Source organism: Pinus tabuliformis, chromosome 5_1, assembly GCF_031772625.1.
Source record: "Pinus tabuliformis cultivar Carrire ecotype Pingquan chromosome 5_1, CPIR1, whole genome shotgun sequence".
In the NCBI taxonomy this organism is placed as follows: domain Eukaryota; kingdom Viridiplantae; phylum Streptophyta; class Pinopsida; order Pinales; family Pinaceae; genus Pinus; species Pinus tabuliformis.
The window spans coordinates 684,105,665-684,123,369 of NC_142305.1; the positions used below are offsets into that span (position 1 = coordinate 684,105,665).

The window sequence follows — 17,705 nt, forward strand, 5'->3', positions numbered from 1 at the left end:
CAGCAACCTGTCCAGTCTAATATTCAAACTTCTGTACCTTCGGTAGTTTCTCAGCCTGGGCCCAGTACGCCTCATACTCCGCCTCAAACGACTGCTGCAACTGCCGCAACATCTGTTCAATCTACCCCACCTACTTCTGCAGTATCGATAGCTCCAGTTTCTACTGTTCCTATATCTACTCCTCAGACATCTTTACCTCCGTCTGGATCCACGATTCAAACTTCGGTTCAGATGCCTGTAGGACAACCTGGTTTAAGTACGATTGTCACAAGTCAACCACAATTTACTTATCAACCGTACCAGGGACAGTACCAATTCGGTCCTGCTGTGCAGCAACCAGTCTATCAGTATCAACCGTACCCTGGGTACACATATCAACAACCTCAACAACCCCAGTACGGTCCAGTTAATCCTGGTTTTACGGGAGGATACAATATCCCAAATGCAATTCCTATTTCTAGTTATCCTGGATATCCTCCTCCTGGGGCTGGTCTCATGACCCAGAGTTTTAGGGACCCTAATCGTCAGTTACCATTTATCACAACTTTGGACTTGCCTGACTTGTCGCGCCTAATGAACGATCCCATTAATTATCTTCCGTTTTGGCCGCCAATGCCGAATAAGTTTCCTAGTGATATTCCTAAGTTCGAAGGCAAATCAGGAGAGGACCCGTCGAACCATGTGATGACTTATCACCTCTGGTGTGCGTCTAACTCCATTTCAGATGATTCAATCCGTCTAAGGCTTCTCCAGCGCACTCTAATTGGTCTTGCGGCCAAGTGGTACATTGAGTTACCGCGAGGCAATTTTTATAATTTTAGTCAGTTAGCTACCTCATTTTTAACTCATTTTTAGTTGCCAGTCAGATATGACAATGGCACGAAATTACTAACTTCATTAAAGCAATCGACGTCCACTTACATTTTAGATCATATTCATGAATGGAGACGTCGATGACGTTTAGTGAAGGTTTTTATTCCGGATCAGATCTTGGCTGAGTGGTTTGTAAAGTCTTTGCTGCCAAAGATCACTGAAGATGTAGCTAAAGCCGGAGTTGTTACTGAGGAGAAAGTAATTGCTCAAGCACAGTACCTTGACTTGGTTTATACTCAATTAGGTACGTTACACGAGAAAATCCCCGATCTTCCCAAGAAAAATCAAATCGTTGCAGCTCCTTCGGGATCTCATGCCGCTGATGGTATGATTGGTACGGTTAACACTAAAAGTAAGAAGAAGTCTTCCAAGAATTCTTCTCCTATCATAACCTTGCCTGATTCCCTGACAAGATATTCTTCCATGGAGATTTCTGCCGATATTCACGTTGTAGAGTCATCTACAGCCAAATCAAAAGCTGGTGGGAAGAAGAAAGGGAAGAAGAAAAATAAAACGAACAAAAATTCACAGGAGAAACCTGAAAAATCGGAATCCAATGATGAAAAACGCAAACCTCGTTATCCTTGTCTCATTTGTGATGACGAACATTTTACAAGAGACTACCCTCATCGTGCAGAGGTTGCGAAGATTGTCAAAGGTTCCCAAACGCTTGCTGTTTTGAAGGATCCTTTTCCAAGTCAAGACAGTAAGATGATAGGTTCTTCCTCGAGTGCCAATGATGAACCCATACTGATGATGTCCCATGTTAGGATTGCGACTCGATCGCATGATTATGGTAGTAAAAGTCCTGTTGATGGTAAGGAAGTAGAATCTTCTCATTCTAATCCATCAACCTCAGCTCCCGGTTCCGATCCACTACAGATCGAGAAACCTAATCAAGACCGCCCGCCAAGGGTATACTTCGAAAGTTAGCTTTCAATCCACATGCGAGAGCGGCTCAGAACTATAACATTGTGGAGGATTTAACTTTTTCACCTTCAGCAATGTCAGCTTTGGAGGTGCTGCAATCATGTCCAGCACAGTGTAAATTACTTTTGTCGGCTATAGGAGCTGTTGATGCTCAGGACTCGAACCTAATAATTTTCGATCTAGAAAATAGTACACCGCGCTTACCTCATCAAATGGCTTTCCAGATTCCAGTGATAGTAAAAAACAGGCCTATTCATCGGACTGTGATTGATGAGGGAGCTTCAACGTGTATTATGTCGATACAGTGTTGGAGATCGCTTGGTTCTCCTTCGCTAAATCAATCCCCGATGATTCTAAAGGCCTTTGATGGCCGTGGGTTTCATCCTTTTGGAATTCTACAGGATTTACCTATAGGGGTTGAAGGAAAAACCGTTAATCTAGATGTGGAGGTGGTTGATGCCCCTCTAGATTACAACCTTCTCTTGGGTCGTAGTTGGTCTTATGCTATGACAGCTGTCGTTTCATCGGTCTTTCGGGTTATAAAGTTTCCTCATAATGGAAAGATCGTAACAATAGACCAACTGGCTTACTTTTCATCCGACCTAGCCTCTTCTGAAAGTATTCAGCATGTCGGTAAGACGACTATCCCATATAAGGATGTTGGAGTAGGATTAGTTAAAGATGCCAGTTTACTGGGAACTTTTCCTTTTCCTCCGATCAACGCATCGTCTTCATTTGCAACCATTCATATGATTACGTCAGACACCATTGTTTATGATGATCCTTGGATCGTTCCTTCTGAATTTGAGATAGACTCATTTGGTGATGTCATACCTTTGAGTCCATATGAAATTGCGTATGAGGCCGTGCAATCATTTACCAACCCATCTTCAACCGAAATTGACTTAATGAATGTGGTCCGTGAAGAATCACTTTTCACATCAAGCTCGGATTCAGTCATGTTTTCTAAACTTGTTCACTCTGATGAGCAAATTCGTGAAATCCTATGTGTAGATGATTTGCCATGGGAAGATCTCCATCACAGATCTTCGTTTTTACCCGAGAATGATCGTTTGAAAAATGATTTTTCATCAATTTTTACGACTGAATATGTCAAGGAAACTCAGAATCCAATGAAACATCCTGATTCAGAGTTAAATTTGGGAAACATCTCTCGAACTATTCCTATTGACATTTCGGTTAAGCCTGGAATTGTTGAGAACATTCATATAGGTGCCTCGTGTACAGAAGACGAAATTCAAATATATAAGGCCCTATTTCAAGAATTCTGCGACGTGTTTGCCTGGTCCTATGAGGAAATGCCAGGAATTGATCCCGCGATTGTTGTTCATGAAATAAAGACTTACCCGGACGCTAAACCCGTCCAACAACATTTGCGTCAGATTCACCCAAGAAAAGCTGCTGCTATTAAAGCAGAAGTTGAAAAATTACTGAAAGCAGGTTTCATTTATCCGATCCCGTTAACGGATTGGGTATCGAATATTGTTCTGGTTAACAAAAAGCAAGGGACAATACGAATATGTATCGATTATAGGGACATTAATCGAGCCTGTCCAAAGGACAATTACCCAACTCCCTATATCGATCAAATCATTGATGATTGTGCCGGCAGCGAAATATTCTCCTTCATGGATGGTTTTTCCGGATACAATCAAATCAATATTCTACCTGTCGATCAACCAAAAATGACTTTCATTTGTCCATGGGGGACATTTGCTTATTGTAAATTACCTTTTGGGCTCAAGAATGCCGGAGAAACTTTTCAAAGGGCCATGTCTTATATGTTTCGTGACATCAAGCACATTGTGCAACCCTATCTTGATGATTTTCCTGCTCATTCATTACATCGAGCTGATCACCTCGTCCATTTACAAGCAATTTTTATGAGGTGTAGGCATTATCGGATTCGGTTGAATCCACACAAATGTGTTTTCTATATAGAAATGGGTCGATTGCTGGGGTTTGTAGTTTCGAAAGCTGGCATTCGCGTCGATCCCTCGAAGGTCGAAGCTATTGTCAAATTGCCTCCTCCTTTGAGTCTTCGCCAACTCCAAAGTTTGCAAGGGAAAGCAAACTTTTTACGACGATTCATTCCTAACTACGTCAAGGTTACAAAGGGTTTTACCCGGTTGCTGAAACAAAATACTCCATTCTATTGGGATGAGATAGCTCAAAAATCTTTTGATGCACTAAAACACGCATTGACCCATGCACCGTTATTGCATCCTCCCAACTACAACCAGGATTACTTCTTGTATCTCGCCGCCTCTCATTCCACCATTGGAATGGTCTTAGTTCAGGAAGATGAATTTGGTATTGAACATGTGATATATTACCTTAGTCGAACTTTAAATCCAACTGAGCTAAAATACTCACATGTGGAGAAATTGGCATTGGCAGCTGTTCAAGCTGTCCAACGTTTTGGTCACTACATTTTACTACGTAAAACTACAGTAATTTCGGATTGCAACCCTATGATCTACATTTTGACCAAGCAATTGCTAGGGGCAAGTACTCTAAATGGATTGTTATCCTGCAGGAGTTTGACTTGGAATTTGAAAAATATAAGTCTAAGAAATCTTTAGTTTTTGCAGAGTTAATGTGTGACTTCCCGCGTGCTGACACGGAAACTGTGGCAAAAGAGCCCATTGCGGATGAATCTTTGTTTCTAATCAGCACTTTAGATCCATGGTATGGGGATATCATCGTTTATCTCTAGACCCAATCCTTTCGGCCGGAAATTTCAAGGTCAGAATGTCGGAAAATACGATTCTAGTCCCAACAATTCAGGATTATTGGAGATACTCTTTATCGCCGTGGGGCAGACTCTGTTTTTTGACGTTGTTTAACTCACGAGGAAGCTGAAAGGGTTCTAAATGACTGTCACTCTGGAGCGTGTGGCGGTCATATGTCTGGGTATGCCACAGCCCAAAATATATTGCGCGATGGCTACTTCTGGCCGTCTTTGTTTAAAGATTGTATTACCGCCGTCCGAAAATGCCACAACTGCCAAATTTTTGATCGAAAGATGCGCGCTCCTACTGCTCCTCCCCACCCTATAATTGCCGTTGGTCCTTTTCCAAATGGGGTATCGATTTTATTACATGTAACCCTCACTCGGCCGGGTCCTAGAGCGCTGATAGTATCATTATGAATATACAGACCAAAACTATGGAAACCTAAGAATATACATACCTAGTTGAGGTGTGATACAATTGCATCACGATGTCTAAGAACGCGATCTAATAAATTGTTGTATTGAGTAGTTGGGTCATAGTCTCTTACCATAAAAATCGCTGCATGTGCAGCAGCGCCAACTATGATAAACCCACCAATCCACATATGATGTGTGAACAGAGAGAGTTGGGTACCATAATCAATAGCTAGGTATGGGTAGGGAGGCATCGAATACATGTGGTGAGCTACAACAATAGTTAAAGATCCTAACATAGCTAGGTTAACAGCTAGCTGAGCATGCCACGAGGTAGTTAAGATCTCGTAAAGACCTTTATGGCCCTCCCCCGTAAATGGACCTTTATGAGCTTCTAAAAGGTCCTTGAGATTATGGCCAATGCGCCAATTGGTCTTATACATATGACCGGCTATCAGGAAAAGAACTGCAATAGCCAAATGATGATGCACAGTATCGGTCAACCACAGACCCCCCGTTACTGGATTTAATCCTCCACGAAAAGTCAAAAAGACTGAATATTCTGACCAATTCAGGGTAAAAAATGGGGTCAATCCCTTAGCAAAACTGGGATAAAGTTGAGCCAAAAGATCGCGATTGAAAATAAATTCATGAGGAAGTGGTATCTCTTTAGGATCCACTCCAACGTCTAGAAGTTGGTTAATGGGTAGAGAGACGTGTATTTGGTGTCCTGCCCAAGATAGAGATCCAAGTCCTAGTAACCCTGCTAAATGATGGTTCAACATGGATTCTACTTCCTGGAACCAAGCCAATTTTGGGGCAGCTTTGTGATAATGGAACCAACCAGCAAAAAACATTAACGCTGCAAAGATCAATGCACCAATTGCAGTGCAGTAAAGTTGTAATTCACTGGTTATTCCAGATGATTGCCAAATCTGGAAGAACCCAGAGGTTATTTGTATCCCTCGAAAACCTCCACCTACATCCCCATTCAATATTTCTTGGCCTACTATTGGCCAAACTATTTGGGCACTGGGTTTGATGTGAGTGGGATCAGCCAGCCATGCTTCATAATTGGAGAAACGAGCGCCGTGATAGTACATCCCACTTAGCCAAATAAAGATGATGGCTAGTTGACCAAAATGAGCGCTAAAGACTTTGCGAGAAATCTCTTCCAAATTATTAGTATGGCTATCAAAATCGTGAGCATCAGCATGTAAGTTCCAGATCCAAGTGGTAGTATCAGGACCTTTAGCTAGCGTCCTTGAGAAATGACCAGGTTTGGCCCATTTTTCAAAAGATGTTTTTACAGTATCTCTATCCACTACGACCTTTACTTTCTTTACTTCTGGTTCCGGTGAACGAATGGTCATTGAATTCTCCCCTTTTCGGACGGGACTTAAATAATAAGAAACCTGCCAATAGCAATTAGTGAACTTACGAGAGATATATCTCAACTCGTTTCTCCCTTTATTTTCTAGTTTATGACTAGAGCGACTATGATACGGGAGTCAATCTGAGGCAGGTGTTCAATTCTATTATGACATATCTTTGAGGTGCTCAATGGACTGTGGGCTTTTATCATGCAAAAAAGCCTTTTTTTTGTAATTTTAAAAAGCAACGGTGATTATTACACCGTTTCTAGATGGATAAATAAATATATCTGTATATATGGATATATATATATATATATTTATTTATCCATCTATTGATACTCCTCCGTATGTCCCATATAAAAGGCCATCCATTATAAATCGTTATTCATGGATCATTAATGAAAAAAATATCCGGATGGATTTTACCCCTATTAAGAAGATCCATCAACAATCCAGAATCAGAAAAGGTATTCTTTTTATATTGTAAATATATTCCTATAAGATGTCGACGAAATAGAATCTAATTTTTGGGAATATTCTGGAAAAATCCCATTGATTTCGAGTCAGATATTCAATAATGAAAACGATTTCCCAATAATAGAAACTCTCATTCTCCAAAGCGTCCTGTAATCTTTAACCAATTTTGTGCTTCAATGTAATTGCCCGGAGCAAGTGCTATAGCTTGTTCCCAATACTCAGCAGCTTGATCGAACCAAGCCTCCGCAGTTTCAGGATCTCCCTGTCGAATGGCCTGTTCTCCTCGGTCGGGATAGGTAAACTTGGAAAAGTTTTCTTCCCTCAGAACCGTACTTGAGAGTTTCCTACCTCATACGGCTCAATCCACTATTCTTTAGTCCTCTACCAAAATTTCCAAAGAATTGGAGATGATTCATTGGGAGTTCATATTAACCAAAGGACCAAAAAAAGTCAATGACATGAGTTTCTGATTTAACTTCCAATCAATTCAATGATCAGGTTCTATCTTTTCTCCTACCCTCAAAAAGATGAAGTATATCTCTTTCTATACTTCAGATTGATTGTCCAAATCAAAGTCTTTTTGCAAGGTAACTATCTCAGTTCTGTATAGAATTTTTGGAGAGTACTCTCTGGCTGGAGTACTTCACATCTTTAGGATCTGATGCTACACCGCTGCTCAATAGCTTAGTAGATCAACTCTATTACATAAGTTGATTCCTGATTCTTGTCAATGAGCAGATTTGATCGTATCAGCCCGAACCTTCTTTCAATAATTGATCTTTATGGTGCTTCCATCATCAATTGAATTTATTATCCATGGAATATTTAGGCTCTATCTATTCATATTCGGGCTCCTATGAGAGTTTTTTTCGCTACAGCTGATAAAATACCGTTACTTGGGACGGTGCATATGTAGAAAGCCTTTTCTTTTGCCCTTACTCGTAGTAGTTATTAACTAAGTTATTCTATGGTACAGATAGTCGCACGTAATGACAGATCAAGGCCGTATTATTAAGAGCTTGTGGTAAGGATGGGTTCCGTTCTAATGCTTGGAAATAATATTCCAAAGCCTTCGTATGTTCCCCATTACTTGTATGCACAAGACCTATATTATATAGTATATAACTTCGATCATAAGGATCAGTTTCCAGTCGCATAGCTTCATAATAATTTTGTAAAGCTTCCGCATATTCCCCTTCCGATTGAGCTGACATTCGTTACGGTCGTTCATTCCATTGAAATGATCTCCGCTTCAAAACCATACATGAGATTCCCACCTCATACGGCTCCTCCTTTCTTTACAGTAGGTAATATGGGGAGTAATCCGTGGAATTGAAAGAAAAAAAAAAAAGATTCTGACCCAATATTATGAATTAACAGGGGCTAGTGTATTTCCAATGAATCTCTAGCCATCCTTCTTGCAAAGATTCTTTTCCAAATACTAAGGATCTTACTACTAGGAATGGAAACTCTAACAATTTCTTTGTTCTTAACGCCCTGTATTCTCCGGGGATTAATCACTTCAACAATCTCCGATGGTTCCATTATAAGGGTATCCGAAGTACAAACGAGATGGATGTTTGTTGTCCCAACCATTCTCACTACCCTTCAGAAAAGGGTAATGCATATGGGCTATAACGAAGCTTTTGTGTTGTCGATTTCCATACGTAGTGCTTTCTCCCCTCATGCGCGCCTATCAAATAGGTTCAACTATACAAGCAAGGCCTATTGCATAGGTGTAACCTTTCGCTCGGTACTAAAATCCTCAGGAGATGAAAGCATCTAAAGGTGCATTGACCGGGGATACACGACAGAAGGAATTGTTCTATCTCCAGAACTCACCTTCACTGAGCGTAAGTTTTATTTTACCCAATTTTTATTCCCGAATACCTTACCTTTTCTTTCCCCAAAAAAGAAGAACGGAAAAAATATCAAATCACACCATCTCTGTAATAGGTAAATGCTTCTTTCTCCCCCGGAGCCATCGGGATTATTCGCAATAATATATCTGCTACAATTGTGAAGGTCTTATCAATAAAATTGTCATTTCTCTGAGATCTAGGCATAGTCAATTACAGATTTGATAATTTCCTTCATTCCCTTACGCAAATGATTCCATGAACGAAATTTTTTTCTGGTGCACAATACCATAAAATGGATTTCCTTACAATCATAAATATGTTCTCATTCTATCTATTCCAATCTATTCCAATCTATTCTTTAAAATTAGAATAGATAGGGAATAAATTGAATAATTGTTCATTAGTAACATGAATAATAATGGAAAAAGGCTCGTATTGAAAGAATAATAGATTGGGTAAACTCGGGAAGTCCAATTCGATTATGATCCGAACAAAGAAAGAGTTAAACGATCGAGCATTGCATAATGAGGATGAAATGCCTACCCAGCAATTGTGTGCTTTATCCATATAGATAAAAGAATATCGGGAAAATATAGTCATCATGACACAGGATCATTGCCAAAGAATTAGTTCTTATACAATTGATAAGATGATCACTACAGATCTATATATTATCATAATATGGAATGGATCAGCTAATCTGTCTTAAATTCTTGATTAGGCGATCCGAATACGTCGGATTAACCGAGATGATTGAGGATTTCCTAAAATAAGAGGAAGTTGTAAAAAATGTCCTTTCGTCTTTTCGGGGGGGATTGAATCATTACCTTATTTATTATCTATTTATTTCCGAAAGATTGAACTGTTCGTACCCAAACAAAAAGAATTCGTTTCGTAAGGAAGTTGCTATTGACTCATTTTATTAATTAGAACCAAGAGATCTCATAGGAAAGATGGCCGAGTGGTTCAAGGCGTAGCATTGGAACTGCTATGTAGGCTTCTGCTTTCCGAGGGTTCGAATCCCTCTCTTTCCGTATCTTCGCCCTACTATCTATTTTCTTCTCATCCATTGTTTTTCCAATCTATTGAATCCCAATTGGACTATTTCCTAATTCCAGGATCAATCTACCTCTATTTGTAATAGAGAAAATAGAACGAACATCGGTTCGTGGTATGGGAAAAGTAAAGACTATTTTAAGAAGCAATAAAAAAAAAGTATCGCGGATAACAAGTAACGTACGTAAGGATTATAAAATGTCTCCTTCGAGGAAGGGAAAAAGAAGGGAGAAGAACATAATTTCCAGATGCCCAACAACCAACCCACCCCTCTCTTTCATTTCATTCTCAATTCAAGCTTGACGGGAATAATACTCTACGACCAGCAATTCATTAATCTTCAAATTGATCCATTTACTATCTATTATTTGATTGATGAATCCTTTATATTGTAAGGAATGAAAAGTCAAATGATTTGGCAATTTATCCCTCTGGAATAGATCTATATTCTTCCTAATGATAGCTCTCAATCTTTGTTGATCTCTTATAGTAATCACATCTTGAGGTTTGCAAGGGTAACTTGGTATATCTACCATATGGTCATTGACCCGGATATGTCCATGATTCACTAATTATCTAGCTCCGGGAATGGTGGGAGCCATACCCAATCGAAAAAGAATATTATCCAAACGCATTTCAAGTAATTGCAATAGGACCTGACCCGTTGAGCCTTTGGCTCTTCTAGCAATACGAACATATTTCAGCAATTGTCGCTCCGTTAGTCCGTAATGAAAACGCAATTTCTGTTTTTCTTCTAGCCGGATACGATATTGAGATATTTTCCTGGAAGAAGACCGGTTCATAGAATCCTTTCTGTTTTTGGGTCTTTTACTAGTGAGACCTGGTAAAGTTTTCAGACGACGTATTATTTTTAAACGAGGTCCCCGATAACGGGACATAGAAACTCCTTATTCAATTAACAAATAGTGCTAGAAAGAAGAAAGAATAGTATAACCCGTATGAGTACTACTGGAATTCTTTTATATGGAAAACGAAGATCTTTCTCCAATTTGTTATTGATCCTAATAGCTCCAATCATTTCATTCATCCCGTTCCTAGTTGGGAGTAAATGATCATGGCATGACGGACCCGACGAACGATCGTAAGAGTATTCTCCATTCCATCTTGATCCTAACAAAACTTTGTGGATTATGGAAATGAGAGGAACGAAACGGAAAAGAGCCAGCTATCGGGATCGAACCGATGACCATCGCATTACAAGTGCGATGCTCTAACCTCTGAGCTAAGCAGGCTCGATGGAATATCACTCCCCATTTCATTGGGGTGAGATCCATAGATTCCTTTGGAATCCTAATGATTATAGCGCGAATCAGATTCAATGACGCAATCCAGATTACGATTACAACGGAACATTGTTTGAATGTAGATTCTTTCAAGGGAAAGAAAGGAGAAGTAAGGGTCAATTGATATCGATCATTTTACTCACTCTTCCAAATCGACTAGGGGAGGATAATAACATTGCATTTCAAATGGATAAATAATATAATGATTCCCAGTCATATTCGATTGGGGTAGAGATAGAGAAGGGGAGAGAAGGGGAGAGAAGGGGAGTAGGGGAGGATATTTCTCCCACCCAATATTGAGCAAATATCCAATGAATAATGCTGATGGATATTACATAATAGGATTAGATCAAGGTATGATCTTGTTCTTCGAGAAGGGGATATGGCGGAATTGGTAGACGCTACGGACTTGATCGAATTGAGCCTTGGTATGGAAACCTACCAAGTGATAGCTTCCAAATCCAGGGAACCCTGGGATATTTTGAATGGGTAATCCTGAGCCAAATCCGGTTCATGAAGACAATGTTTCTTCTCCTAAGATAGGAAGGGGATAGGTGCAGAGACTCAATGGAAGCTATTCTAACGAATGAATCTCATTTGGTCCAATACTGTAGTTATAGAACGATCTATTTACACCTCAAAAATGGAGAGAGATGTTATATAACATCAGACAAAACTGGCGATCAGAACTTGAATCGTTCCAAGCATTTTATTCATAAGATAGATGCCAGATTCGAGTTGAAGTACTGATTTGACATTAAGTAATCCAATTATGAACTTATCTACTCTAGATGGAGAATTGAATTATTTTTTGGAATAAATGGTTGGACGAGGATGAAGATAGAGTCCAATTCTACATGTCAATGTAAGCAACAATGCAAATTGCAGTAGGAGGAAAATCCGTTGGCTTTATAGACCGTGAGGGTTCAAGTCCCTCTATCCCCACCCAGGTTCGTTCCCGAACGGACTGATCTATCTTCTCCAATTCCATTGGTTCGAATCCATTCTAATTTCTCGATTCTTTTACCTCGCTATTTTTTTTTTTTCATGAAGAGAAGAAATTAGAACATGAATCTTTTCATCCATCTTATGACCAGTTGAGTTGATCTGTTAATAAGCTGATCATATGATCAATTGATTTTGTGATATATGATCTACATAGATTAGATCATTTTGAAATTATTCAATTGCAGTCCATTTTTATCATATTAGTGACTTCCAGATCGAAAATAATAAAGATCATTCTAAAAACTAGTAAAAATACCTTTTTCCTTCTTTTTAGTTGACACAAGTTAAAACCCTGTACCAGGATGATCCACAGGGAAGAGCCGGGATAGCTCAGTTGGTAGAGCAGAGGACTGAAAATCCTCGTGCCACCAGTTCAAATCTGGTTCCTGGCAAGATGTCAATATCCATGTCTCCATATCCATCTATCTAAATCTATTCTATCTAGATGTATATCTACATACGGAGACACCCCGATCAAAATAGATAGATGGATCAATCTGTTCTCTCCCTCTTCTTTGCTCATATTGTCCCTCTCTGTCCGTTCCAATTGAATCACGATACTCTGTACATATAAAAAAGTAGGATCGAGAACTCAGAAGTCAAGATTTGACGGTGGGACTGATAATTCGGCACTAGTCGGAATCTATTCATCCTATTCCATCCGAATCGAAATGGGATAGATTATCCCAATGATAGATCTATAATTGCAGAGTTGAAGTAGATCCAAATGTTGCAGAGGGTATCTCGAAAGTAGATTCGAATTGAGTAAGATTGATGTAATAACTTTTGACCATAGTTTCTAGTATGAATACTGGATCCAATATGATGATCCCTATGATTTATAGTGAAATATTTTATTCTTTCCTTGTTGGAGTTCGGGCCTCATATATCCATCGAACTATCTTTTCTTTTCTTTCACGAAGTTTCGTTATAGCATCTATAATAACCTCTGGTTTAGGTGGGCGTAGATTATTTTACCAAGTGGACCGAGGCGATGCCTACATTTGAGGCAGACGGCAAGACAACTGCAATTTTCGTGTTCAATCATATAATTGCTAGGTTTGGTGTCCCACAGGCGATTATCACTGATCATGGGCGTCATTTTTGAAATGTTATGATGACGAACTTACAAGCCAGCTTGGTTTGCGTCACGATAGTTCAACTCCTTATTATCCACAAGCTAATGTTCTGGTTGAATCCATCAACAAAGTTTTAGTCATCATGATCCGACGAATCATTGGGATTCATTGATCAAATTGGCATAACATGCTATTTTCAGTGCTTTGGGCGTATCGAACTTCAATAAAAACATCAACAGTGTTCCCTCCTTTCCAACTAGTTTATGGTCTGGAAGCTGTGTTACCCATTGAATGCGAAATCCCGTCATTGCAAATGGCCGTCGAGTTACTTCCAGCCACTTCTGAAGAGGAAAAACATTTGTTATACTTGGCTCAATTAGATGAGAATCGACGTGATGCTGCATTGGCGATCGAGACTCACGCAAAACGTATGAAAGCTCAGTATGATCGAAATGTGACCCCTCAAAATTTTTCGGAAGGAGATATAGTCTTAGTTTATGATCAAGCTAATGATAAATTAGGCGCTGGAAAATTCGTTCCTATGTGGCATGGTCCCTATGTTGTTAAGCGAAAGCTAGCAAAAGGGGCCTATGAATTGGTAGACTTTGACAGGGACTCTTTGGGTAAACCCAGAAATGGTCTTTACCTAAAGAGGTATTATGCTTAAAGAATGGGTATGGATATTTTTAGTTAGGATAGCTTTTCTTTCTAGCTAGTGTGTTTTAGTTTAAACAGTGTGCTTAGCTTAGAGAGTGTTTTTTCGTCATTATTCCTGCTTATCTTGGTTTTACTCTTGATATTGCAGATGTCGATGCCTCTCCAAACATACATTTTTTTCGCTGATGGTGCTTGTCGTAATACACATAACATTTCTTCCGCAGCTTGGGTTATCTATTTGCCCTCTGACGAGTTGGTATCTATGCATGGGGTAAGCCTCGGTCAAACAACGAACAACATTGCCGAGTATAGTGCAGTGATTGAGTTATTATCTGAATCTATTTCATTTGGGATTCGGAGTTTGATAGTGAGGTTAGATTCTAAACTCTTTGTATTACAACTTAATAGAGTGTATGCCATTAGAAATCCAGTTTTATTGAGATTATTTTTGAGAGTGTGTCTCTTGGAACGTGAATTTGATTATATTGAATATCAGCATATTCCAAGATCTTTAAATACATTAGCAGATGCAATTGCTTCTCAAGTAGACATTTACAATAATCATACATGTAAATTTAAAACCATTCCATAACATGATTGACAAGATAAGCCGGTAATAGTGATATATATATCTATATATATATATATATATATATATATATATATATATATATATATATATATATATATATATAGGAGTGTGTTAAAAAATACATCGTCGTTGAAAAACACCTTATGATTGGCAAAAATGATAAGTACAAAAAACAAAAATGTCATATGTGCCCACAATAGGCGATCACCCTATCACTGGTGATGATCTCGATAAGAAACCACTGCATGGGCCACCTTGCAAAGGAACCTCCTAAAAGGTCCTGGGACCCCAATCACATAGTGCTAAAGTCAACGAGGAATGTCATCTATGGTGGTTTCCGGAATATCTCCTGTCAAGCGCTCTAGATGACCCTCCAACTCGGCCAAAACCTCTGCTGATTCATCTTGTGGGGCTGGCGCGGCTGCAACTGGTTGTTTCCTTTCATAAGGCCGGAGAGCGGCTGGTCACTGTGGACCCACATCTGCATTTGAAACTTTTACTATCAGTTTTGGGACGATAGAAAAATAAAAAAATTAAAATAGGAAAGATGTTGAAAATGATTTTACCTGAGTCATCCCATTGCTCTCCTGGTGGAAGAGCCATGTCTGGGTCACCACGAAATTCTACCCCAGCGTAAGGGAAGTCCTGAATAGAAAAAACCTGGTTTTCCAACCATTGGAAATACTCAGGTTTGAATCGAACAACCTTTGTCCCCTCGTCCGGATGACGGGCCATAACTGCGACCCATCGCATCGGTTTGGGCTCTCGAGGAAGCCCAACTTCAACAGTAAGGTGCTGCGGGATCAACATGGGAACCCTCTCCAGACCAAAGCTCACAACCAAAGCCCCATAACCAAAGATCTTTAGTTGTCCGTTCTTGGCTCTGGTCAGTTGGCTTTTCACATTGGCCAACACAGCATCGCACCAGTTGAAGATGGTGCCTCGAAAGCAGTCAACTTCCATCCGCATCTGGGATCCGGTGGCAATATGTAATGCGGCACTGCCGCAAAAGTCTGGTGACAGTAAACGCGATCACCATGAGTTTAGGAAGGGATATGGTTTTTATGTCTATCCCTTTGTCTCTAGCCTGGCTGTTGCAGAACTCTAGCCGGAGGCTATCTACAGACTGGCCACCTGCCCTAGTCCCGAATAGAGTCAAGTCTTCGCCTCTCTTAGGAAAACCGGTCAAGAAATATATGTCTGTCGACTCAATTTCGAGCTGGTGGCCACCAATGAAGAAGCACTGGTCCTGTATGCTCCATCTGTCAACCAGCCACTGTAAGAAATCCACCTGGGCCCTCATGCCAGGTATGGCCCAGAATTTGTGCAAGCCGCAGGCCTTCAATGCATCTATCGAAGGTTGGTGATTCAACGCGGCTAGATCCACATCCTCATGCTCTCATTCATGCCAATCTAGCATGATGTACTCTCTGCATCAAGTAAAAAGACAAATTAGAATGTTAGAAATTAATTTGTTTGGGTCAATTTTGAGAAATTTTGGGTTAAAAACCCTTGCTGCGGGGACCGCACCCTCTGCATTAGACACAGTGCGTGGGTCCGCACCTTGCCTACATGGAAGGTGCAAACCCCTGACTTTTTCCCCATCGAGAAAAAGTCAGGGAACGCGGGCTGGCAGTGTTACGCCTGCGGGCCCCCGCGCGTGGGTTTTAAGCCTAAAAACCCTCCAAAAAATGAAATAGAAACCTAAAACAAAAAATGAAACGGTTAAAAATGAAAAGTGGGATGATGGGATTACCTGGAGAAGACGACGTTCGATTCCGACGATTAGATTTTCCGCAATCTTCACGGGAAGTTTTCTGAACAAAAGCACTATTTTCTCACCCAAAACTCAAACGGTAAAAATGAATTGACGAAAGACCTTTTTATAAGTTTTTTGAGTAAATAAATTGCAAATTTGTTTATGTTTCACTTTGGAAAGGTATTTTTGCAACATTTTTATCCATTTCAAACAGGTATGAGTAATGTTTGCGTTTTTGTTCAGGATAACGGATTATTCAGGCGAAATCTATCATTTTCGATGAAAAAACATTTAGAGTCACCTTTAAGCTCTTTTCTGACTCCTGAAACATGAAAACATTGTCGAGTTTTTCTTTTAAACTCGTTAAAACGAAACTAAAAGACGGTCCACTTGCAACTCTTTTCTGACCGTAAAAACATGAAAATATTGATGGATTTTTGTCGTTTCAAATTCGATATTGGTTATAAAATGACGTGTTGTTGATCGCTTTTTTACTTTTTCGGATCAGGGGCACTAATTACGAAAAGTACTCCTTGGTCGTAAAGATCAAGCGGTTCTCTCAAGTATTATTTTATACTTTTTCGGGCTTGGGAGACACAAATTTACGAAAAAGGTCAACCCTGGAGTCTTCTTAAGTTTTTTCAGACTCTCTAAATTTGAAAAAAGCCGAGTTTCTCCTATACTGGACTCGTTAAAATTTCACAGTAAAGGACCAGTTCAATTACAAACAGGAACGAACCACTCCTTCTTAGGGTTCGAATTTAAACTAAGTTGGACTCATCCGAAGGATGAGCTTATAATCAAGAAAATGTTATCCTCCTCAAACTTGTCAAAAATAAAGAGGTACTTGCCAGAAATGGTGGGGGAAAAGAGAGAAAAATGAGCCTGTTTGTCATACTTTGTAAGCACTCTTGAACACGACACTTTTATTCACCTGGGTTGGGAAATCCTTTGCCTAATAGTTGATCAAACCACATTGAAAGTCTTCAGCCGGTTTTTGGGTTGTTAACTTTGGGTCAATTGTCACCAAGCCATCTGTCGTGTTGTTATGTGTTCAAGAGGTCACTGCCAAGAAGCCATTCATCTGCAAAATATCTGTCATCCATCTTGACCATCCCTGAGTCAGTCCTTGCAACTAAATTTCTTCAACTTGATCTATGATTTCGTGTTGTGAGCTTGCCTGCGACGGATCTCTTTCTATCGACTTCAGCTCATTATCTAGAAAGATGATCTAGAAATCGCTAGTACCTTGGGATCTTCATGCCTCAATGGCAGGTTTCTCGCATTTGACGACAGGTTGCATCATTGACCTTCGATCAAAGGATTCCGTGACATGTTCGACATCAACACATTTATTCACATCTCATGGATTGTATTGGGTACTTTGAGAGCCATTGACATCACTGGTGGTTTCTCTCACACTTGTTAACAGTTTACATCATTGACTGGTAATCAAGTGGTTTCTACCATGTTCAACTTCAACACATTCATTCGCATGGATAGAATCGTACTATTTCGGGAAGTAGAAATGAAGACCCTGGATCTAGTTTCCATAATCCA

The 17,705-nt window shown here is 39.8% G+C and overlaps 3 non-coding genes across 3 annotated transcripts; 2 read left to right on the plus strand and 1 right to left on the minus strand.

Annotated features, from left to right (window-relative positions):
- The first annotated feature begins 9,637 nt into the window (after positions 1–9,637).
- On the plus strand, positions 9,638–9,724 carry TRNAS-GGA (transfer RNA serine (anticodon GGA)). Its single transcript has one exon. It is a non-coding gene; the product is annotated as a tRNA-Ser (tRNA).
- Positions 9,725–10,926: 1,202 nt separating this feature from the next.
- TRNAT-UGU (transfer RNA threonine (anticodon UGU)) lies at positions 10,927–10,999 on the minus strand. The gene has a single exon. It is a non-coding gene; the product is annotated as a tRNA-Thr (tRNA).
- Positions 11,000–12,377: 1,378 nt separating this feature from the next.
- On the plus strand, positions 12,378–12,450 carry TRNAF-GAA (transfer RNA phenylalanine (anticodon GAA)). Its single transcript has one exon. It is a non-coding gene; the product is annotated as a tRNA-Phe (tRNA).
- Positions 12,451–17,705: the final 5,255 nt, after the last annotated feature.